The 24,317-nt window shown below is 38.8% G+C and overlaps 1 protein-coding gene across 23 annotated transcripts in view; it reads right to left on the bottom strand.

The window, feature by feature from the left end:
• Positions 1 to 24,317, bottom strand: part of ADGRL2 (adhesion G protein-coupled receptor L2) — a 625,523-nt gene that overhangs the window by 502,418 nt on the left and 98,788 nt on the right. For all 23 annotated transcript variants that reach the window (XM_045478006.1, XM_045478025.1, XM_045478013.1 and 20 more), the window contains exon 2: positions 21,683 to 21,857. The gene's annotated coding sequence lies outside the window, so the exon portion shown is untranslated. The remainder of the gene's footprint in view (positions 1 to 21,682; positions 21,858 to 24,317) is intronic.

Genomic DNA, 24,317 nt, shown 5'->3' with positions numbered 1-24,317 from the left:
TGGGAAGGGCTGAGGATGTTTGAGCAAGAGAGTGAATTAACCAGAAATCCAATTTAAGTAGATGAAGTGTGTGTACTATAGATCAAAGCAAGGACAGAAAACAGATTTATTCAATAATTAACCCAACAAATAGTTTTAGCAGTATTTAACATTTAATGGTACTATTTGAATAATAACTTTCAATGTTAATAATATGGTATGTTAATACTGTGATAATATTTAATAATAGTAGCACTAAGCAAATAGTTCTTTCTGGTGTTATTAGGTACTGAGGATACAGACGTGAACTAGTTGGCCAAGGTCTCTGCTTTCACAGACGGAAGACAGGCATAAAATATCACATAATTGAGAGAGAAGTGGGGAGGGAGGGAGAGGAACATGTGTTTTGAGAGTGTCTAATTCTGGAAGAACGCTCTTGTTATGTTAAGCGGAGTCTAAGGCTATGAAGATTGGCTAGTGGGCTATTGTTATAGTCCAGACAAGAAAGAGATTAATGAGAACCTAGACTAGGTGGGAGCAAGGGGAATTAAAAGGAAGAAGAAAGACGCAAGAGGTATTTCAGAGACAATCAATAGAAACTGGCAACTGCTGAGATGTGCAGTACAGGAGAGAGGAGAGACATAGACGAATGAGAAACTTGGAGCCTCGCTGAAGAAATCGGGTTGCTATGAACAGATACACAGATGTCAAAAGGCCGAACTAGTCTGATGGGGTAATGATGGATTCGGGTGTGGGATATTGTGTTTTCTGTGTCAGAAAGTCTCATGGAGGTGACAGTACGTAGCTGGAACTGTAAGATTATAAATGAGGGGAGAAACTAAGAGAGAGTTGGGTGTCATTCTGATGGACAGTTAAAGCTGTGGGGTGGGGCCTCCATAGAACTGGGGGTTCTGGGAAATGATGCAACTGGGGGAAAGGAAAGAGGTAAGGTGAGTAGAAATAAGATCAGACAGTTAAAACACCGATTCCCACGCCATCAACACTGAGCACTTTACAGGGGTCAATTCACTTCATTTTCACAACAACCCCTAGAGAGCGGATTTTGTTATTAACGCTGTTTCATAAGTTAGGAAAGGGAGCTACAGAGAGGTTGCTGAGGCCACACAGCTCATAAGAGTTAGAGTTTTGGAGCCCCTGTCCTTAACACTGTGCTGGAGCTTCTTAGGTGGAATAAGTGATTTTGAAAAGAGGGTTGCTCTTTACTAGAACAGGTATCCTACAGATTAAATTTAAGTGGTTAGGGGGCGCCTGGGTGGTTCAGTCGGTTGAGTGTGCGACTTCAGCTCAAGTCATGATCTCACGGTTCGTGAGTTCCAGCCCTGCGTCGGGCTCTGTGCTGACGGCTCAGAGCCTGGAGCCTGCTTTGGATTCTGTGTCTCCCTCTCTCTCCGCCCCTCCCCCACTTGTGCTCTGTCTCTCAAAAGTAAATAAATGTAAAAAAAAAATTAAAAAAAAATTTAAGTGGTTAGGTTACCAAAGTGTAGAGCTGAACCTGAGAGTTAAAGCAACATGCATGACAAACATGGGCAAAAGAGGGGGCTTTGGTATGAAACAAATGACTATGTGCAAAATAGTTCTGTTACACTTTTGACAGGTGCTGTGAGGACAAGTTCAGACTTCTATGAAAGTCTATCCTAAGGGGTCCTAACCTATTTTGTGGAAGGTACAGGGGATTGCTATCATGGAAGTCTACCTTGAGAAAGTGACATTTATTTATTTATTTTTTCCACGTTTATTTATTTTTGGGACAGAGAGAGACAGAGCATGAACGGGGGAGGGGCGGAGAGAGAGGGAGACACAGAATCGGAGACAGGCTCCAGGCTCTGAGCCATCAGCCCAGAGCCCGACGCGGGGCTCGAACTCACGGACCGCGAGATCGTGACCTGGCTGAAGTCGGACACTTAATCGACTGCGCCACCCAGGCGCCTGGAGAAAGTGACATTTAAACTGAGACATACATCATGGGTAGGAAAGGAAAGAGAAGGGCATTCCAGATGTGAGGGCCTTGAGACAGGAGGAGTGTTTAGGATTTAAGGAGTAAAGAAATCTGGGGCAAAGATAAGGGAAAGGAGGCCCTGAGGATTCTGGACTTTATCCTAAGAGTTATGGGAAGCTATTGACGGATATTAAGCAGGAGAGTGACAAATTAAGGCTCAGAGAATTTAAGTAAACTGCCTGAGATCATACAGCTGCTAATTGAGCCCAAAGGAAACCCAGATCATCCCAGCTCCAAGGTCCTCCTTCTCACAAAACTATATTACTGTCCAGGGCTGGACGGCAAAATGCTTAACAACCAACTCTCTGGGGGAAAAGCAATGATTTGCAGCATTTTTTGATATTAGTGGTGTAATTACCATCACAGATTTTAAGCTACTCATGTGTCCCAAGTTACCAGCAGAATTGGAAAGAGATGCTCCCTATCACACCAGGATATGATATTTTTAACATTCAAATGCAAGAAGCAGAAATATCCTCAAGAACGCAGAAAACAGTACAGTGTGCTACAATAATTAGGAAGTGATGAGTTCTGTGTATTTATTGACTTTGTTTTTAGTATAATGTCCTTAAATCAAAATTTATACAATTAATTTTTAATAGTGGCCTTCTGGGGGAACAGACAGCCTGCCAAATTCCTGAAGCTTTAATAATAGGATCTCCTGAGCAGGTACAAGCTGGCAGTCCCTCAAAGATCCACGTCTTGGGTGCAAATTTTTATTTTCTTACTTCTGTTTTGGGAGATGGCTCCTGGAGTCTTAGAAAAAATGTCACTCATGTCTTTGCATTTATCTCATCGTGTGGATCATGGAGTATATTCAATGAGAAGAAGACATTTGGGGCGCCTGGGTGGCGCAGTCGGTTAAGCGTCCGACTTCAGCCAGGTCACGATCTCGCGGTCCGTGAGTTCGAGCCCCGCGTCAGGCTCTGGGCTGATGGCTCAGAGCCTGGAGCCTGTTTCCGATTCTGTGTTTCCCTCTCTCTCTGCCCCTCCCCCGTTCATGCTCTGTCTCTCTCTTTCCCGAAAATAAATAAACGTTGAAAAAAAAAAAATTAAAAAAAACAAAAAAACAAAAAAAAAAAAAAAATGAGAAGAAGACATTTTTGTCCCCAAAAAAGAGTAAAAGAAGGGCACTGAGGGGAGGCAGAGCTGTGCAATGTCCTCCGTGAGGACACCAGGTGACTAAGAGCAAACATTTCTGGCTGACTTCTCACTTTCACTCTCCAACAGCCAGGAGAGAAAGCCTCTGGTTTCAAATACAAATTTATAACTGTTGCATTGAAGCTAAACTTACATTCTCTGTATCCATTATCATTCAGTCCTATTATTGTCATGCAACGTCCTCTTTAGGAAAACCACTGGACCCTAAAATAAAATGTTCAGAAACATGCAAATGAAAATGGTTTAAACTCTCAGACTTTGGCAGTGTTACTTGAGTTGCTGTGGCCTCAGAAGGGACAATCATAATATTTTTCTGGCTGTCTTGTCTTGATTTATAATTTGAATCTCCATAAATGATAATAGAGAGGGCAATTATCAAAGAAATGGAAAGGGCAATTATCATTAAATTGAAAACACATCACACATCCAACAGGATGAATGACTGAGCTAAAAACAGATTTTGTGGATCTTGCAACTGTTCCAAAAGAACTTAATGGAAGCAACTTCATCTCCCCACCTCCTCCAATTAACCAGATGACTTTGGATATATTTTCCTTTTTTTTTTTTTCCCTTGGATGATAACACAAGGCCTGTTAAACTAATCTGCCTGAATACTGACACTACTTAGGAGATGTAAATTTATGAGAATAAACCAGTTGCTGTTTGCCTAGTGTGAAAAAAAGCTTTCCTTTTTTTTTGTAAAAACAGTAGAGAAAAATTAGTTCCCTTGTTTGTACATTTGTGTGAGGATACCCATCTCATCTGCTCTGAACTCTTGCAATGAATCTTTTTCAGTGAGGCAGCATGGTGCTGTGTTCATGAGGTTAAATAATAGATGAGACACTGAAATTTCCCTAAAGGGCTTTTGTCTTGGTTGGATAAATTGGACAGGGTGTAATCCAAAGTATAGGTTATTAGTTATCGTTACTATAAATATGGAAGTAAGAGGTAAATGTTTGTGAATGCCCTTTATGGAAAATTCTTACCATTTGGATTTACTGTTTTAAAGAGTAGAATTCTAGGCATTCTCTGGAAGGGGTGAAATGTGGAAGGAGATAAAAACAAAATACAAAAATTGCCTTCGTCGGCACATCTGTATAGTAAAAATTGTGGTGGTATGAATGTCAATATTTGCCTATATGAAGCCTTATATAATCGGATCCAATCAGATCTTGATAGAGAATAACTAGGGTTCCCCCTTTTGTATTAAGTTCTGGCATACTTATCTTTGTAATATATGGGTCATGAAGAAACCAAATATGGAACGATGGAAACGTGAGGATGAATTTAATTTATGTTTCTTTCATCTGGGTTTCTACTTTCCCCGTATTGGTGTTTGACAGAACCATTGGTCCTTGACCTGCCATTGGTTAATGCTTAACCACCATCAGGTATATTTACTTGAGAACAAAGAACCATAAGATGATACCAGCCCATGTGGCTATACTCTTAGTTACGGAGCTCAGACATTACGGTAATAGATGAAAACGAATATATAGTTCTAAAGAAAGATGGAAAGAAAACTAAACTAAAACCTGTTATTTGTCAGATACGTTAAATACATGTAATTTTAACGTTGCCACTCTCTGGTTGCACCAAACCTGTCAGTGAGTCCTGTATTTGTACATCCCTCCCCTGCCCAAACAAAAAGAAATCGATTAAATTTTACTGTGCTATCCTGTGACATTTGTAAGTACCTTCCCCTTCACGTTGGAGGACCTCGCTGTGCCTGCTATGTGCACGCTCTGATGTCTTGTTGTGTTGCTTGGAGAACAGAATATATGCTGTCCTGTCTAGCTGCCAGCCATATACAACATCAGTGCTGAATATTTTCCTTTTAAATACGTATGATTCTCTGCCAAGTCTTTTTTTTTCTAGCTTCCACCTTTCACATATTCTAGAGCAGTTTGTGCAATGTTAGAAATATTTGAGAGCTCTCCCAAAACAATAAAACAGAAAAAAAAATGTGTCCAGTTTACTCACTATGAGTTTACGTAAAAATGTGTGTATATCCATAAACTGCCCATCTTGAGTTGATTTCGTGTGTGTGTGTGTGTGTGTGTGTGTGTGTGTGTGTTGAGGAAAGAAAATTGTTACATTCATCAGTTTATCTTGGTCAGTACATTTATTTTTAAATACTAAGTACACTAAAAAACAGGAAGTGGTTTCCTTTTCAAAAATACCCCAAAGTTCTGAGCACTTTGAATTTGTTGAACTCTAAACCCACCCCATCTGTTGATAAAGTAATCGACTTTTGGACATTCTCACGAAGGGTCTGGGGTGGGGAATCCCCCTTGAATTCTAGGAAGTTGTTCTTTGGACATGATATTTACTTCCTTTGAGGTCACAATTTTTCTTGATAAATGTAAATATTTAAATATTTATTTGTAACATGGTTGTTAAACTTATTCAATATCCTGTTTCAATTCCTGTGTCAAATCCTGGTGGAGTAGAAAGGTCAATTTATGGATCTATATGGTCACAGAGTAAATACTGAATTAGTAAGAAGTGAACTTAATATTATTTTAATATTTTAAAATGTGTCCAGAACATAAGAGGAGTTTTTGAAACAAAGAAATTGAAAAGCCATCCACTCCAAGGTAGAGTATATTAATAGTCATATCGATAGCTTCTTTATCAATATGCTTGGGAATTGGTACATGTTTATCAACTGTGTCCAGACCTTTTGTTGAATTCTTTTGTGGACTGAATTTAATTGTCATAGGAACCCCATGAGGTATGCCTCGTTGCCTGACTTCACAGATTTTGCAACTCAGAGAAGTTAAAAAAAAAAACTCTTCGTGTCAGTAAGCAAGCAAACAGCAAAGCAGGGCCTTAAACCCGGACCTGTCAGATTCTAAGGCCTGTGAATAGCAAAAGGCAGTTTTCAAATTGTGCCTAATGTCAACTATTCTGGAGGTAAAGTAGGACCTGTTCATATAGTTGTGCTTCTTAAGAGAGTTACAGTTAAAAGCTTCTCCAGATAACAGATGATATCCTAATTTTTAAAACATGTAAATAAATCAGAATGTCAGTTCTCTCTGGGTCTCTCTGCTCACACTCTTCCCCCAACCCCAGTCACAGTCCCATTTTCCACAGCCAAACATCCAAGTTCTATATTCACTAAGGGCTCATTCACTTATTCAGTCAACAAATATTCGTGGTACTCTCATTATATACCAGACATTTTTCCAAGCCCTGAAGAAAAAAAAAAGTCCCTATGGTTGTAAAGTTTATATTTTGGATAGGAGAGAGAAAATAAACACATGTGTACATATACAGAAACATAATGACAAGTAAGTTCAAATGGCAATAAATGCAAAGAAGAAGAATAAAAGGAACTTAGAGCATAATAAAAACTAGGTCAGGACCTAGAACATGATAAAAACCGACTTTTATTGAAAATATGTTACAAGTGTCAGACACTGGTCTAGGCACATTCCACAGGTCAATTATTTAATCCTTACAAAACTCTATGTGGTGGATATTTTATCTGCAGTGGATTGAAGATGGAGGCAAATTATCAACTACTCTTCAAACTGAGAGGCAGGGTTTAAGTTCTCTCCCTTTGAATCTGAGCTGACTTGCTCAGTGACTTGCTTGATGAATAAAATGAGGCAGAAGAGACAAGGGACTAGGTCTGGACTTCTGCCTTGCTCCTTTGAAGCCTCGAGCTGCCATGTAAGAAGTCAGACTAGGGCCTCCATGCTGTGAGAAAGCCTGAGGGGTCAGGTGTAAAGTGATCTTCAAGGGAACCAGCCTACAATGTGAAGGAAGCATGTTGGATGGCCAGCCCCATCGAGGCTACTATTCAGCTGGGGCCCGACCCCACCAGAATGACAAACCCCAAATGGGAACCACCCAATGGGGCCTAGTCATTCACAGAAAAGTGAAAGATAATAATAAATAGTTGGTTTAAACCATTAAGTTTTGGGATATTTTGTTATGCAGCAATGAATAATTGGAACCATTATAATCTTCCTTTTATATAGGAGAAAAGCAGGGGAAAGAAAGGCTGAGTGATTTGCTTGCCAAAAGGTAGAATCTGGATTCAAACCCTTTCAGGCTTACCCCCCGGGCACCGCTCTACCCCTGGAGGGAAATCAGCATTCTCAGCGTGCCCCTGACTCAAGTCGGTAGTTACCATCTAGTTTACATTTCATTTTCGCCATTGAATCACAATGGTTAAGACTCAGAGCACACTGTCATTGGAATATGATTGCTCTGGACAGCCGCTGGGGTGCTTTTGCAAAGAAACCTTGTGGTGTCCTTGACCCGGAAGTATTATGTGGTCCAAGACCTTTTGTGGATTGGAATCTTAAGAAAAATAAGGAGAATATGGAGGAGATTGACCTGTGCTAATCTATAATCCTTTCATTGTGTTGTAAAATTATGGGAATTATTCGAGTGAAATAGGAAATTGCATGGCATTTTGATTAAAGAAAAGGAGCATGAAGTAATTTTGTTAAAATAAAGGGCAAATAATTGTCACCACATCAGGTATCTTGGCATACAAATATGTTACGTCCCTTGTCTAATACACAGAACTGATATTTGGATGGAAAAGAAGTTACCGGATGTCTGTAGCATGATAGCATTAACCGGCGAGTGTCTGAGCCAGATGTTCCTTCCTCAGCAAGGAAGGACAGATAAAAAAAGTACAATGTTTCCAAGCAAGCCTACTGTACATATTTCCAAAGATGTTTTTCCTTAGAGCATTTACAGTTTAGTTTAGCTGTTTCCATTCTGAAGACTTTGAATACACAACAATAGAACAGCTCATGATAGCTCAAAGGAAAGAACTTCATAGGTGCTGCACATTTACCTCGAGCCTTCCAGGGGAAACTCCTGGTGCTCTTGATACTTTCCTGTCAGACTATTATACAATCCAGTGCCTTTTCCAAGCAGGAAATATGATGTTCCAAAGACAACTTGACCTCCTGTTTGAAAATGGTGGGGGTGGGGGTGCGTGAGGTGGGGAGGCAAACCAGGCATAGTCTAAGTATACTTAATTCACAGACCCACTCACAAATACAAACAAGTTAATTTTGTTAAGAACACAAGATAACGTTTCACTCAAGACAAAATCCCAATCATTTATTCTCCTCTGGAGTACTTCTCATGCATCCTTGAGTTTTTAAAAGTTCAAGTGTTGCATAGAAAATCAACATAATTACAGAAAGCAGTCCTTAAACAAGAATATCCTGTTTTGTTTCCTGCATACTCACTGGGGTGGCGCATCTGAATCCTTGACAACATCCAACTCCAAGAAGAAAACATCAAGACTGCTTGCTGATCTTGGTTTTTACATAGAGTTCCTCAGCAGTAGGGCTATTGGCCCCAATGTGTAAGCCGACAATCACCCTATTGTTTACTTTCCAGTCAGAAAAGCTATGCTGCTTTTCTTCACTCTGTATGGTCTCTATAATCCTAACAGTCATGTTCACTCAGCAGTAAGCCCGAATATATGTTTCCCAGAGGAGTTTCAAATACATGAGATAGATTAGCATCTCTGTGGCTTGATGCAATCTGTGACAGATTCGACAGTAATAAACATTTTAAAGTGTGGTCAGTACTAAATTGTTTGCCGAAGAACAATTTTGTTCCTGAGGTAGAAAAAAATTAGCAGTAACTTTTGGGGCAGTAAATACATTGGCCGAGGGATAATACAACACCCTCAACCTCTTGCCCTCTCGGCATTTCATTCTGTGCAAAGGGAGGAAAAAAAAAGCCCAATTGTGTGCTGATGAATTAGAAAACTTCATGAACATTCAAGAAAGACACATGCCACTACAAATTAACCATTGGCAGGGCAAGGTATTCATCCTTTCTGTCAGATTCTGTGGGAAGTATGCCTTATTAGCATGGAAACCCAAAGAAGTAATAGATCAGCCCATGTTCGCTTATCCTGCACAAAGAAGAGGCGATCTCAGTTCTGGAAAAATAAATAGCGTGGATCTTTCTACCCCCATTTCAATCCTAAAATTGAAAATCACTAAATGAAATCCCACTTCCCTTCAGCTTCCAGTGTGTGTCCGTGCTTACAATGGAACTCGGTTTTGCATTTTAAATCAGTTCCATCGTAACCCTGAAAGTGATCACAGGGCTGCTAAGTCTCTGTCTCCCGCTTCCACCCCACCGCCCTTTGCGACTTTGAATTTGAATGGGACCAGAAGATTCTCCGGGGGTCATGTTTGTGGCCCCTGAGAAGCAGTCTCTCTGCTTTCAGCTGATTTCCTGGCATGTTTCGTGGGGGTTTGTGGTGAGTGGCAGCTGTGGAATCACTTTTCATTCTGTCAGGTTGTGGTTAGGCTTAGCGGGGTTTCTTTGTTATACTGGCCACTACGAGTCATTTCCCTTGAAAATATCTGGTTTTCTCTTTTCCCTTTAAAGAAAAAAGAGGGGGCGGAAAAGACGTTCCAAACTCTCCACCTTACCCCCAAAACACAAACACAAAACAAACATGGGTATCCCTTGGAAATCCTGGGGGGGGGGGGGATGGAGTAGGAGGAGAGGCCCAGATGTTCTGAACACCCCCCATTTAATTTTGATGTCAGACAATCAAAGATCTTGGGAGGGCCCCTTCTCCCGTACCTGTTCTGCTGAACATGCTGTTTTATGAAAGAATCGGGCATAAATGTTACTGCCGCTTTTTCATGTTAAAAACAAACTAAAATAAACCAAACATACACATTGTGAATTTTTGAATGTTTCTTTTTCTTTCAGAATAAGCCTGGAAAATAAGAAGTAAGTACGAATATTAGTTAAATACAACAAACACTAAGGAGCCCGTTAAGATGGAGTTTTCCATGGACACGGCGTGAGGGGGCGGGGGGAGGATTGGGCGCTTTAAGTCCATGTCGTCTTAAGCCAGAGCTTAACAGAGTTTTGTATTTCATGAATCAGTTTGGGGGAAGGCAAGAAAAAGAGAATAACATATGGTTGCCAACATTTTATATTGCCAAGTTAGGCTATTAAAAACAAAAGAAAACAAAACAACAATGCCCAACCAACATTGAAATCTTACATCACTTCTTTAAAGAAAGGACATGTTAACATCAGTGGGGGGTGGGAGGAAGGAGGAAAGCCATCATCGTAGAATAAATACGAGGCCGCCTTGACAAGAATGAAGCCTTGGCAGCTTTTACACCAACATGCCACAAAAGCCTTCAGAAACAGCCAGCTCTTGAAACATGCCAAGCCCCTTCCCACCTTCTTGCCTTCGCACCAGCCTTTCCTCTGCCTGGAAATCTATTCCCTGGGACATTGACAGAGCTCTCCACTCAAATGCAACCACAAGAGGAGGGCTTCTCTAACCACACTGTTTAAAGCCCCTCTCCCCAGACCCCGCGCAGACAAGCCCTCCTCCCGACTTCCATTCCTCTCTGTTTCATCGCTTTGCTTTCATTTTTGTCTAGCATTTGTCACTCCCTGGCCATATACTGGTTGCCTGTTATCGATCTCTCCCATTAACAGTATAAAATACCCCAGGTCATAGGCTTCAAATCATTTGTTCACCTCTTTTTCTCCACTTCCCCAAACATTGCCTGGCACCCGTGAGGCACTCAGTAGTTATTTGTCCCATTTATATGTGGGTATGATTTCACAGTCCTTATATTTCTCATATGAGAAAACATGTCTGCATGTTGCAGATGCATGATGCATGATGCATGTCATGCTTGCATCAGTTGGTGTGTGGAAACCGTTGTTTCAAGAAAGAGATCGAAGGGTGCTTTAGGCACAGACTAGGGCGCAGCTGAAGAAGTACACATTTGGTGAATGCATTCTTTACTGCAAATGATTTGAAAAGCAGGAGTGAGGGCTGTTCTTAGGATGGGTGACAAACTGACGGTAGGCTGAGACCGTGTTCTGCTACTGATTTAGGGATAAGGAATATTCTTTAAGCGGATTTAGGCTGTATCTATACCCTCTTCTTCCCTAAATTATATTGTTTAGTCATGGCTCCCGAGCACCTCTTGGATTATGCATGCAATTTTTTTTTTTTAAACAAGAGAATGTTTACCAACAACCAGAGACTATTAGAGTGTAAATATCTGTGGGATTTAAAAAAAAAAAAAGAAGAAGCAACAGTAGCATCCAGGTGACAGTGCATTTAGCTGTTATCTCTCACCATTATTCACCATGAAGTAGTGGAACCTGGAAGTCAGGTTCAGGGACAGGCCTTACTACCAAGAATAGTGGGTCATTGTAGAAAAAGCTGCTTTTGGAATGCATTATGGAGAATTCACAAATATAGATAGGAGGCTTCAAAAGTGTATTTTCTAAGTTTCCGTGCCTTCTGGGATCCTGGGTAGGTGGCTCAGATTTTTTTTTTTTTTTTTTTTTGAAAAATATCACTTAAGGGCATGTGGGGCTCATTTTGGCACACAGATTTCCCCCCCTGAAAAATAGATAACGAGTCCAAATGCACCTAATGCAAGTTTTGCACAGATTCTTTTTTTTTTTTTTTTTTTTAATTTGTGTACAATATCTGCTCTTGGTGCCACACTCCTGAGTAGCAGTAACAGGTAGTAACATGATGATATACAAGTAAGTGGGATCCGGCAATTGGTGAAAGAGATGAGAGTATAGAGTACATAACGTGAGTGTGTGTGTGCATGTGTGTTGGTGTTGTGTAGAGATGTGATAGCGTTAACATATATTGCTTATTATAATAATGATGGGATTAATGGAAAGTGGAAACGTGTTGATCTTCTGGAGTTCCCTTCATTCTCTCTGTCTTTCTCTCCGTGTCTCTCTTTCTTCTATGTTATGGAATGGGATGGAGCAGGGGATTTTAGAAAGCCTCTGTTGATTAATCCATCATATTCTGACAACTGAATTCCCAGAAACAGAGTATTAGACTTTTGCATAACGTGACGTTTTGACTGGAATCTTTCAAGTTCAAGCCTATGAAGTCCTCAGAGGAATTCTGCCCCATAGTGGGGCCTCAAATAATGGTAGCTTCTAGTGTTGTTATTAATTGCCCCCATTAAGAAGTCAAGGATTTGAATGTCTCACCAGCCAATTCCAGCATCTCAATACCACCTCAACCGCTGTGTCAGAGAATGTCTTGTAAGAAGCAAAGACCGAAGATAATTGGACTTTTACACTGAAGGATAAGGATAAAAACATTAAACGTTTTTTTTTTTTTTTTAAATCAGGAAAGCAAGATTGGGGCCATCACCCGGCCAGTGAACTTATTTTAGGACTATATATCTCAAAGATTAAAAATAAAACCAGAACTTTGCTTCGCTGATATTTGAAATAAAAATGTTCATTTACTTTTCAAAACTGCCCCGGCACCACGAGAGAGGCAATTATTTTTGGTAAAAGTGGATTGTGGACAGAGTAGCTGGTGAAAATGCTCTTAAGTGTTCACGTAGGACGAAAACCTTCCTGGCACTAAGAAGTCTCAGTTGGTTTTTCAGCTGCCCTGTGGTTTATTGTGTGCTTTAAATCAACTCTAAGACTACACTACATACCATTGTGTCTGTAAGAAAATCATTATGGGGCAATTAAAAGCAGTGTTGTTTCACAGATGAACATGGAATTTTCCTCTGTGTCTGACTGCTGGGCACTTCCTTCACGCCTCTTGCGATTATCTGTATTTGTGATGGTCAAGAGATACAGCTGTCGGGAAAACGCTCAACAGATGGCAGTTGCGAGTGATGCTTCATCGCTTCTTGGATGCTCTCTGACACCCAAGCTTGGGCTTTCCGTAAATGCTGGTATGAAACTGACTCCTTTTAAGCAACATGGGTCTGGACTGCTCAGTGACAAAATTCATCTTCTCCAAAAATGAAAAGAAATTGAGGTGTCCTTATGAAATGAAATGTGCACTAGCATCCTAAAATGTACTGTCCTTGGAAACTTTGTAACCAGTACAGATAAGAGCGAGTAACTATACAGAGAGCCGGAAACATTGGTAGATAGATAGATCACTTTTCTTTCAGGAGGAGAGTGAGGCGAGATCAATCAGTTCTTTCATTTTTGTAAAGCTCTTTAAAGATTGGCTTTCTATTTTTTTAGAAAGAGCAATTTAACCTTGGCTTCCATAATGACGTGACTTGTTGAATGACTTAATCTCTGATGAAATTAGTCTAAGTGGTTTAAGAATTAATTAAGTGGTTTCTTTTTACATTTCAGGTAGCATTTTGTCATGAAATACTTACGCTTCTGTCTTCGTTATTCATACAGCACATATATGTGCATAGCATTATTATGGGGATGAGAAAATAAGAGGAAGTTGATTGGCAAAATTTCGAAACACTGTACTGAACAATTCTTGTAGTTGTGCTAGATTATTCAGTATCCAGAATCTGAGTTACGAATTCCATTATAAATTGTGAGTCACTCGTGTGCCTTGCTCTCAGGTACACAAACCCTTACAGGTTCTAGGGCCTCATTTCTGCCCAATGAACATTCTGGGTTGTCTGGATGGATATATTTTAACACAATGACAAGACAGTATTGAATAATAAGTATATGTCCTGCTTCTGTCCTCTAGATGATGTCCTGGATATGCCTGCCTCCCCCTCAATCCCTCTCCAATGCTGCTAAATAATACTCGGTTATCTTGAGTTTGACCTGAATATGGGTGTAGGCCAATAGCATCTTAAAGGCAGCTAACATGAGGATAACCAGGTCCCATAGGGTTAAGTTTAATTTTGTCAAAATTGTCTTTTCTTTTTCGTGTTAGCAAAATCATGTCTAGCGGTTCATGAAGATTTCTATTTCTTCAAAAACATGACACTGTGACATTAGTGACATTTTCTGTTTGTCTATTTATGTCCCAGAAGAGGTAGCCAGCCACATGCCATGTGTGTTTTCCGTTAATATATTTGCAAGTTGGTCTCACCGGTTGGTCTCTGAAAGATTTCCAGTGGATAAAACATGTGGCATGAGAAGCTATAAAAAGGAGTCTTTTTAGTAAATGCACAGCAGAGTAGGGAATGGGCAGAAACTGTAGGAAACGTGGTAAACTACCTAGTAAAGTTTTGAGACACATTACATATGCTTTGGAACAAAAAACACATTTCACTTATTCTAAGAGTTTAATATGTGCCAGGTATTATGACAACCACTTATTCCATTATTTTATTTTCACACATGCGTGAGGTTGGCATTATTATTGCCACTATTCTAACAAGAAAATGGTGACAAACAGCTGATAAATATTTTCCTAAGGTCACACAATAAGATGACCTTCCAGGCCTTATAATTTGTTACAAGAGTATGATTGTTTCTTTCCTAAACAAAATGTGACATTGTGCATGTGAGATATTCCATGATATTTTTACCGGAGGTCGGTGCTCATTAATACAGCAATGAAAAGATAGATTTTTTACAATGAAATACGCCTTTCTAATGTATAAAATAATACAGTTCCTACCAAAAAAAAAAAAAAAAAAGAAGTTTGATGGATATAAAAATGTGTATCCTTTTAAAGTTTCAGGTATTTTAAAAATAAGTAGGGTGTTAGTGAACAATTTTTTCCTCAACATTTCATTTGTTTTATAACTGGTATAAAAATAATTTTATGACATCTTTTTATAGAAATGAAAAGAAAATTCTTCCTTTCATCTGTTGAGTGAAATGAGTCTGTATGTGTAACTACTAAAGGCATTTTAGAGACCCTCTTTCTACCTTCTATAGAAAGTAATATGTGGCAACGACAGGACAGGATACTTTTGCCAAATAAGCATATCGTAAAACTGATTGGCAGACTGTATATTCAGGGGAGGTGAGAAGAATATGTAGCTGAGGATGCTCTGTGGTTACCTCCAGTATCTTGCCACGACACTGGCATCTGGTCTGACACTGGAGTGATAGCCCCAACATTTATGCGGAGAAGACAAACCCATGGTGGAGCAAAGCGCCATGAAAGCACATGCAGCATAAAGATAAAGAAAGACCATTGTCTTGTGACACGGCTTGTAGTAGTGAGTGTCCTGCTAGGAAGCTGAGCCACGCAGGGAATGGGATGGTACAGCTATAATTGCCATTGGAGATTATTCTGCCGCCGCATTCAGGTGGGTGAGAAGGGTCTAATTTTTGTAACAGTCCCGAAACCTTACTTTATGGCATCCACTATTGTACAGTGTTAGTTTCGAATAAGTATGACTATCTCTGGTTGTGATGTTCACATCCCCATAAGTAAAAAGAGGATCAATAGTAAAAGGAAACCAGCAAATTGTAGGCTTTGCAGTAAATCTAAGGTATTAGGTGGACATAATTTAAACAGTTGTTTTTCTTTTCCTGGAGAATAAACACATAAGAGGAGGAGAAAACGAGGCTCTAAAGGGATTATGCATTCCTAAATATTTTATAGCTGTGTGAAATGCAATGTTGTGCTTCAGCTCCATGGCTGAATATTTGCTCATGATCGTTTCCCCGCCAACTGAAAACCCAAAAGATGCCATTTGCGGTTTTTTGTGTGGTTTCAGCCTTGGCCTTCTGTCAGTGTTCCACTGTGTGATTGTGAAGAGCGACTTTTCACGTAAGAAGGCAGAGGCTGGTGATTGAAGCAGGGACCGCACCACAGTGCTTTTACTCAGCTGATATTTAATGATTTACCATTTAATGTAATTCATCTTCCATAACCCTGAGTTCAAACAGAAGCAGCTGCTATTAGGGATGCAATAATATTGAACTTCCCAACAACAACCTAGGAGAGCTTCTTCTGTAGTTTTAGTTACTGGACCCATCTGGCCTCCACTAAGGTGGATGGATTGTTGATAGGTGACACATAGATAAACACAAACAAACAAAAAAAGCCTTCATAAACACTAAAGTGTAAGAGATAGACATCTAATGATATTGAAGTCTTCTGGAGGAAGGATAATACTCAATCTGTTGATGAGACTTATGGTACTAATGTTTTCAAATAGAGTGCTTTAAATACATTTTTCCTATCCAAAGCATTATCTAATTTAATAATCTGTTTTCACTTTGGCATTATTGGTAAGTGATTATAAGAAGTAGATTATAGGCTAGTTTGCTCCCCCCCCCCTTTTTTTTTTTTGCCTTTCTGTTTTTCTTTCCTTGTTTTTATATAATTCTGCATCTATAAATAAGGATTTACAAGAAAAGAAAAGAACTCTGAGCTTTCGTTACAATTACAAGCCCACCAGACAAAAGCTGTCGCCTACTTATGACTATATCTAATTTCTTGACTGCTTACGGTAGACCTAGAATACTTTTCCTTTTCCAATAACACATTTCTAAAAGACAGTGAAGGTAGGTCAACCTTCACCATGAGATATTTTCACTGTGAGAAACATACTTTAGTGGTGTCCTCTCTGATGGGATAAGATGGACTAAAACCACCAGATGGATCTCCTCTACCTCATGGCAACATTTTTCATTCATAAAGGGAGTCAGGCCTCTCCTCAAGGGATTTTCCTACTTTAAGATTTTTTTAAAGCGTTGCCCATGATTCAAAAGGCATTTGTATTTACCTCTATGCATCATTTGAAAATACTGTCCTACAGATATTTATGTATTTTCTAAAGTTTGATGATGCTTAGTATTTTGGAATGTTCGTTCAGCTAGTAATAGATAATTTGCATAGCATTTACAATTATGCAGTTATGACATTTAAAAAGATAAAGAAAACTTTCTGTACGAGGTTGCTGAAAAGGAAACAGTCAAAAGCGTAAATGTGTTCTACTTTACATTTTATCGCTGTAAAGTTGTTGATAAAAAGTTCCTTTGTCCATTTTTTTTAAGTTTATTTATTTATTTTGGGAGAGAGACAGAGTGAGCGGGGGAGGGGCAAAGAGAGAGACAGAATCCCAAGCAGCCTCCGTGCACAGAGCCTGGTGTGGGACTTGAACTCAAAACCATCACATCCTGACCTGAGCTGAAACCAAGAGTCAGACACTTAACTGACTGAGCCACCCAGGTGCCCCTCCTTTGTCCATTTTGAGGCTGAGTTCCATTGCGTGGTCTGTCACCGGTCCACAGTGCATTGGATTCCTGGATTTTCAGCCTTGCTATTATTTGTAGAGAAAACCTTTCAATTGTTTTTTATTTGTAGCTTCTAACAGAACCCCATGTGGGGAAGTGGCTACATTAGTGTAGGTAATTGAGCCAAAATTATCATGATTTCATTTAAAAAGGAAAGATCAAAGTCTACATTCTATTTTAACTTGGAACTGTTTAGGTAAGTTGCCACAGATTGCCACAGATTGAAAAACAGGTATAACATCAACTTCAACAAGTTAGAAAGTTTGATTTGGAATCCTATCCAAATTCATTTTTTCAGCTTGAATACAGACAGGTATTTTATGAGATTTTTATTTCCCTATTTGCTCAATTCCAAGATTTATAGGAATTCTAATTGGAACCATGGCAGAAATGCCACCACAAAAACAGTGGGGGGTTTTCCCCACAAAATTTTATTATAATTGTTTCCAGGCCCAAGGGCATATTATCATGTGGAAATATATATTTTAAAGCAGCGTTTCAAATTTATTTAGTCTTTTAAATTTTCAAAATAAAAATCCATTTTTTTATTTCATTTTGGAGGGGGAACTATTATGGTTCATTTTCTTTTGATTAGCCCTAACGTCTTTGTTGGACAGGTAGGTGTTGGGCACTATGTTTTCACAAATAGCTAGAATAGATTTCGGTCTTTAGTGAGCTGGATTATTCAAGTGAATGTGCTTAGAGCACTTAAAGAAACTGAACATTTGAAAATGGTCTACTATGACCTGTTTCCAAGTGAGCCTCTTAAAAAAGATTTTTTTTAAAGGGAAGGAAAAATAAAAGTAAATGTGGTACTGTTATGCAAAGCAAGTGTCTAAATGGTGCCACATTTGACTGGAGGTTGTCCTTAGGGCCAATAGCAACGGAAATCTCCTAAGGCAGCTTGGGGATTATTGATTTCTCTAAAAAGAAAGTCGCAAGGAAGACAAACAAAAGAACAGACTCTGAACTATAGGGAACAAACTGATAGTTACTGGAGGTGAGGTGTGTGGGGGGATGAGTGAAATAGGTGGTGGGGATTAAGGAGTGCATTTGTCCTGATGAGCCCTGAGTGATGTACAGAATCAGTGAATCACTATTGTACACATGAAATTAATACAACACTGTAAGTTAATTGCATTTACATGAAAAAAATTAAAATGTCACCAGATCACGCAATGGCGATATTCAAATTAGAAAAGGTTAGAAATATATCCAACTTTCTTAAAGAAATGACCTATCAACCTTAGTAGCAAGAAAACCATGTCGGGAACTCAAATTATGAAATAAGAAGCCAACATTTCTAAGGGAGAATGGTAGACCCTAATACAAGAAGTAGAGGCTAGTCACAGATTTTTCTACCTATTCTGACCTTAAATAATGTCATTGTGTTCACAACCTATGACATTGCCATATCACTGAAGGGCTTATGGAGAGAAATCATCCATTCAAAGAGTTTGAGGTAAGGTATTATTGACATAGGAAGCAGAATAGATCTTACTTCTCTCACTTGCTTCCAAGGGACTGAGGAAAAATTCATATTAGGACCCAATGGAATATTTTAAGGGAAAATTACAAAAGAAAGCATAAAAGAAAAGCACCTAGTGGAAACTTGTGAAAATTATTTTGTAAAATGATAGTCAAAGTAAATGATTAAAAATCCATAATTTTCATCGTAACGAATTACTAACTTAGAGTTGAACCATGGTAGTTAAAGTGTTTTTCATATCAAAATGTGACTTTTTTAAAAAAATCGCATTTAATACTCCTCATTAACCCCTATCCATTTTAGAAGGATGAAAAATACTGTAGTAGTCCTCGTGGGTCACAACAGATTTTTCTGTAATTATAAAGCACAATTCAGGAACATTTAAATCATGTTTTATAGGAAGCATATAATGAGGAAGGAAAAGAAGATGTGTGTTGTACCTAGAATGAAGCATGGCATGAAAAGAAAAAGAAATCTCTTTAATTTGTAAAACAGTGATTCTCAATGCATGTTCTGAAGACCACTTGCCTGAGAATTACCTGAGAAGCTTGTTAGAAATGCCACAGATTTCTGGGCTCTGTGCCAAATCTACTGAGCCTGATTCCAGGGGAATGAAATTCAGAACCTGTTTTACTACATACATAGTCACAGATGCTTCCTAAGTATGGACAACTTTCAGAACCACTCTCGTAAAGGCCCAGGTTTAGCCTGTATGATCACTTAAGATCCCTGGCCAAATCAAAGTAAACCAGTGGCATTAGGTGACATCTGAAATACAAGGAATAAAGAGAAGTTGAATATTTTCTGTTGCATCCTTGAATTTTGGTAGGTTACCTTACATATGGTAGACACTCAACTGACATATGTGAAATGAATGGATAAATAGAATTTTATACAGTGGATACAAATTATACACGTTAGATTTAAAAATCACAATTAGAAATGTTTGAAGGAAAGTGATTGTTTTATCTACAACAAGTATATAATAATATTTGGAATGTAGAAGATAAATAATTTAAGTTCTAGAAAAGGTAACGAGAGAGAAAAGGGGACAAACTCAAGTGTAATTATAAACTCTTTAGAAAGTTCCTGCTAATGTAAGAGATGTTGAATTTGCCATTATTTTTTTTAACTTTTAATACTTTTAAGCAGGAAGGTTGTTTAGGGTAGCACAGTACAGTTTCTGTATTTACGGATAAATTTATTACACTCGAAAAAATCAGGAACATGAATGTTCTTGCCCTTACATAGTTACTAAAAGTAAGATTACCTCCATTTTAGCAATGAGAAAAATGAGAAGTTCAGTTTAATGTGTTTATTCATTTACCTATTCATTCAGTAAATACTTACTGATTGACTTCTCTGTTCATAGTCAAATATGTTCCATGGCCATGAAAAGCACATTGCTCGAATATTGAGAGGAATGGCTAAATGACATTACAAAAGAATAAGGGCAAGTATAGGTCTATAAACATGTTGGGTCATATTTTGTGGATGATTAGCCGTGTATCAGGGACTACACTTTTCTTTCTTAAACCTCTTTGATGAGTCTGTTTGGAGACCACATCATTTAGTAGGTAAATACGTACTTGAAGGTGAAAATCAAGGACTAGCTGCAGGAACACTGTCTCCACTGGTATTTCAGGGCTCGTCCAGAAGGAAACATTCCCCTTTTCATCACAGATGGCTACCCACTGAAGTCGGATGCTCTGATTTGGGTCAGACTCACTGGGAGTATTTGTGAGCAAAAGGCATTAGCATGTACATCTAATTCTGTCTTTGTTGAAGTGAGCTGTCACGGGCTTAATAAACATGAACTCAAGTGTTTACAGACCTTCGTTAAGAGTTGCAGTGATGTTTCCCCTTCCTCTTATCATATCTTTGTTGGGGACACCTCCTTCCCCACTATTGTTAAACTGGGTGTGTCTATATCCTGCTACTTTTGTAATAATCTGTTTAACCTCTGTAAGAGTTTTGTCTACCTGATTAATGGACTAGCCCCTAACTACTGAGGCCACTATTGCATAATTTTGACAAAGAGATTATATAAATACACACACTGGCTTCTCTCAATTAAGAATGGGACGGTTAGATGAAGGTATTTGGCAATAATTGAAATCAGTAAGTCATTAAAATTTCTTCCGTGATACTACTAATTTGTTTGTAATAGCCTTCTAATTGCAGCATATTAAACAAAGACAAATGTGGGTTGGACTACATGTAAAAAGTATCAATCTTCTCTTTTCTGGCTAGCGCAATTATAATTTCGGCTCCTGGTACAGTTGAAATAAGGAAGAAGGACAGAAAGCTATATCCCGTGCCTTTGGCTGACAAGCTTCTAATGTTCAGGTGCCTTTTCTGAAAGGTGGCCTTCCTTTATAAAATGTTTGTTGTCAGTCGGTAACATTGTGTAGTCTAGGAGAAATCACAGACGTGCAGGTGCCTTATGAATAACCAGATGGGAAATGGAAGATGATCAAACTTCCTCCTAGACCCTATGAGTCAAATAGGAATAACAAAAGATTTTCCTTTGCAAGGTGAAGAGAGTGAAACTGAATTTCAAAACGTCTTGTATACAAATGACGATAATGCCTTGCATAAGCCGCTTTCTTAAAGACACGAAACCTGTTTTCTAGAGCTTTTCCCATCACCAAAATACAGCCAGAGTCTGCGATTAGACTCAGCAGCTGTTTAACAGTGCCAGAAACACTTACGAACTTCCACAATGTTTCCTTCAAGCAAAATAACATCCTCCAAAGAGCACGCTTCGAATTCATTCACCACTGACTCAGAGGGAAGAGTGCCACCTATTGAATGATGGCCTCAGTATTCACAGCACCTGATAGGTCCTTCCCAGGCTCCCTTCCACTGACCCACTAGCACATCCTGTTTCCCTCAGAGAGCTGGATATAATAATGCTCTGAGGTGGTCTGAAGTTCACGTGTAAGTGTGCTCATATCATGCTCTATAATTTGAGGAAAACACATGAATTTTAATCAGTTTTTAAAACAACCAGGCCTCTCTTCTCATTTACTAGAATGGAAAAAATTCACTTTTATTACCTTAAAGATGCCAAACAGTGCCATTTTATTACTGTGGGAAGCTGGAAGTCATTTCCGAACTCTTTTGGCAAGGGTGCTATGGAGAGCATCCAATTCAGTTCTTTAAGTGTCTTCTGAGAACCACCACACAAACTGTGATTTACTGTCTTCAGGAGTTAAAGGGACTCTTTCTACCCTACAAACCGAAGAAAGAAAGGTGAAATGTGTTAAAGAAGCATCCCATGAGACTTGCAAGATTATGAGTCAGCACAGAGCAGGCCAGACATAAAGGATGTTTTGATAACCCACAAATATTTTCCAACTTGTAATTTTTAATTTGGTTTAAGAGATTATGTTGGTGAACTTTAAAAATTGCAATGACTTTTGTGTATGAATCCATTGGTTTTTCAGGCCACTTGGACAAACTTCTTATACTTAGTGGCTCAGTTTCCTTGTCGTTTGCATCCCGTATAGGTTTAGGTATACTTCTATGAATACAGTATCATAGTTAAAAAATTAAAAAAATGTATATATATATAATATACATACACACACACACACACACACACACACACAACTCCCCTACTGTGGTAGTGCCTCAATTTTACAAACAAGTATTTGGCTAAAACAAGAATTGAATGGAGATTTTGCATACTTTCCAATTTACATAACCAGAAAATGGCAAGATTCCAGTTTCCCTTTTTGCCTTTCAGTAGCAACCAACAACAATTTGAATTTATCTATTCTTTAGCTGACTTAAATCTCTAAGAGTTTAACATTATGTAAGCCGGGAGGCTGCTATTACTATTAATTAAAATAAACTGGCACACATGTATATTTTGCCCCCCGTGTTATTTCGTTTGTAGATTTTGACCGGCTGGTTTGTGTAGTCATAAACGCTAGGTCATTGAGGGCAAAAACACAGTGAGAGAGAAACAAGATATTTAACCACTAGTCAGAAAATACATTACACTGTAGTGCCTGACAAAGGGTGGGCTCTCTATCAATATCTGAAGAAATAATTAAAGGGATAAATTATACCACTGTGGAAAATAATTAGTCTATCAGATCAAAAATGAGAAGCTGTTTGATAGTGTAAAAGGAAATCCAGTGAACTCTTTTTCTTGACAAAAATCAGTGAACTATTGACTTCAAGTAAAAGGCCAATCTTTACATGCCTTTATATCTTTAAGCTTTGACTAGTAATTGTCCAAAGCAACTCTCAAAGTGGTGGATAATATTTCTCTGGTTATAAACAACCCCAAATCCTTCATGGAGAAATGTTTCTCTGGTAATTGCATTCTTAACAGAGTATTTTTTTTTCAACGTTTATTTATTTTTGGGACAGAGAGAGACAGAGCATGAACGGGGGAGGGGCAGAGAGAGAGGGAGACACAGAATCGGAAACAGGCTCCAGGCTCTGAGCCATCAGCCCAGAGCCTGACGTGGGGCTCGAACTCACGGACTGCGAGATCGTGACCTGGCTGAAGTTGGATGCTTAACCGACTATGCCACCCAGGCACCCCTCTTAACAGAGTATTATATTCATAAATGGTATCATAGAGGCACCCATGATGGTAACCTGAAATTTCTGTGGGTTTTTTTTTTAGGTGAAATTAATGTTTTCTTACAATGTATGGTTATTAATGAAGAAAACATTCTTTTTCTTCTTGCTCTGACAGGTAGGTAAATATAATCTGCCATTTGGAATGGCATCATATTAAAATATTGGAAATATTATGTGGTTTATTCCTTGTTAGGACCAGGATGAAAAATCTGTTCTGAAGTAGAAGATTCACACTTGGCAGTAGGTTTAGGATTTCTTGCTATTTTCATTGCTAACATCTAGGAGGGTGTAACAGAGGCCAAATCTCCAAGTAGCACCTGCCAGGCAAATGATGGAAAGAAATGGAGGGCTTCAGCTAGGGAGCCAGAGAATATGATGCAGTATCTCCATCCAAAGGCATCTAGGATGTCTGACTTAAGAGGAATGAGATCAAGCTTAAAAGCTTAGATACACATATTGCAAACAAGTAGAGAAATTTTCAAAGAGCAAATTTACCACTAATTTGATGAATCATAATTAATGGCTATTGAAAGGCAGCAATGGAAGAAAGAATGGTATTTAAAGATAAGGTAGGAAAATGAGTCCATTAAATATTGTTTCTTTTTAAAGAAATATGTCCAAGAATTTCTGTTCATCTAAAGTTGGGGGGTTCCTGGGTGGCTCAGTTGGTTAAGCATCCGACTTCAGCTCAGGTCATGATCTCGCAGCTTGTGAGTTCGAGCCCCGTATCAGGCTCTGTGCTGACAGCTCAGAGCCTGGAGCCTGCTTCAGATTCTGTGTCTCCCTCTCTCTCTGCCCTCCCCCACTCACACTCTGTCTATCTCTCTCTCTCTCTATCTCAAAAGTAAATGAAAATTAAAAAAACATAAGGTTGGCACATACATTGGACTGATGCATGTATTTCCTGTATGTATATGGTAGTTATTCTTTTATATTTCCATCCATCATCCATCTTGCGTCCAATCATCTATTCCAACAAAGCATTTACACATCATTTTATTTTTTTACTCATTCATCAACCCAAGTTATTTGGGGCACCTGCCACATGACAAGCACTATTACTAGTGATATAAAGTCATACAAGATGGA

This window comes from Leopardus geoffroyi, chromosome C1 (genome assembly GCF_018350155.1).
Source record: "Leopardus geoffroyi isolate Oge1 chromosome C1, O.geoffroyi_Oge1_pat1.0, whole genome shotgun sequence".
Classification (NCBI taxonomy): domain Eukaryota; kingdom Metazoa; phylum Chordata; class Mammalia; order Carnivora; family Felidae; genus Leopardus; species Leopardus geoffroyi.
Note: the sequence above shows the minus strand (reverse complement) of the source record. Positions and strands in the feature narration are given on the sequence as shown.